Source organism: Panthera onca, chromosome B1 (genome assembly GCF_046562875.1).
Source record: "Panthera onca isolate mPanOnc1 chromosome B1, mPanOnc1 haplotype 2, whole genome shotgun sequence".
NCBI classification, from domain to species: domain Eukaryota; kingdom Metazoa; phylum Chordata; class Mammalia; order Carnivora; family Felidae; genus Panthera; species Panthera onca.
The window spans coordinates 98,274,629-98,276,024 of record NC_138342.1 but is presented as its reverse complement, the minus strand read 5'-3'; the positions used below and the strand labels follow the sequence as shown (position 1 = coordinate 98,276,024).

Genomic DNA, 1,396 nt, shown 5'->3' with positions numbered 1-1,396 from the left:
ATTGCAATTTGCTGTGCAGATTTTCATCCTATTTTATTTATGGCAAGGGATATACATTTTGCAGGGCTGGATCTATCCATTTCTGCCTGTAACAAACACCCAAACATCCTAAAATTTTAATTATAAGACAGAAAAGTGTGAAGTAAAACTCTAGAGAACATCAAAGGAAAATGGCCATGCATCTGCTCTTTAATGTTTTCCTATGATATATTAAAATAAAAACAAAGTTTAAGTCTCTTCACAAGTAGTAATGTATATTCTTTGGATTTTTTTCAGCCACAACAACTGGATTCTCTTTTCTGATTTTTGCTTCATCTTTTGCTTTGTAATCATATGGACAGTTGTGCTTCTCGGAGTAATGGTGAAATCCACAAAACAAATTTCCACATCAGCAGTCACACCCTGTAAGGCCAAACTTTCTTTCTGCACATAAAACATCTCTTCTTTGGTTTCAGCAACCCAGGAGCTTTTCCTTCACTTTGAGAAGTACTGGACTGAGAAACTGGTGGACTGGGCTGAGTGACAACTTGGTCTGATACCTCTGTTTTGGAGGTATTTGTTTCGTCCTCTCGAAATGCTCATTTCTGTCATTTGGTGAGTTACAGGCAAGGCAGCCACGGGGCCCCTTCCTTGATTTTTCAGATATGCTGCCAGCAGCACCTTCGCAGTTGTTTGAACTAGTCTCTGCTTTCTGTACAGTAGCAGAATCTGAGGTAGGACTGTTGGAACCACTAGACTTACTGGGCTCATTCTGCCACTATTTCTGCTGTCTCTGATGATTTTCTTTGTAGCAAACGGAATCTTGTTTTTTTATTATTATTATTTTAGCCATTCTGACAAGTATTAAGTAATATATCATGGTGGTTTTGATTTGTGTTTCCTGATTATCATTTATTTGAGCATCTTTTCACGTATCTGTTGGCCATCTGTATATCTTCTTTGGAGAAATGTTTATTCATGTCTTCTGCCCGTTTTTTAATTGGATTACTTGTAGTTTTTGGTGTTCAGTTGTGTAAGTTCTTTATATATTTTGGATACTAAACCATTATCCAATACTACTCATTATCATTTGCAAATATCTTCTCCCATTCTGCAGGTTGTCTTTTAGTTTTGTTGATTATGGTTTTTGTTTTTGTTGTTGTTGATTACTTTCTTTGCTTTTCAGAAGCTTTTTATTTTGATGTAGTCCCAACAGTTTATTTTTGCTTTTGTTTCTCTTGCTTCAGGAGACTTCTCTAGAAAAATGTTGCTACAACCAATGTCAGAAATTACTGCCAGTGCTGTCTTCTGGGATTTTTGTGGTTTGAGCTTTCAAATTTAGGTCCTTAACTCATTTTGAATTTATATTTTGTCTATACTGAGAGAAAATGGCCTAGAAAATGAAACTAGAAAACTG

General features: G+C 35.8%; 1 pseudogene; it reads right to left on the bottom strand.

The window, feature by feature from the left end:
- Positions 1 to 238: 238 nt before the first annotated feature.
- On the bottom strand, positions 239 to 832 carry LOC132693024 (AN1-type zinc finger protein 5 pseudogene; annotated as a pseudogene).
- Between the last annotated feature and the right edge of the window lie 564 nt (positions 833 to 1,396).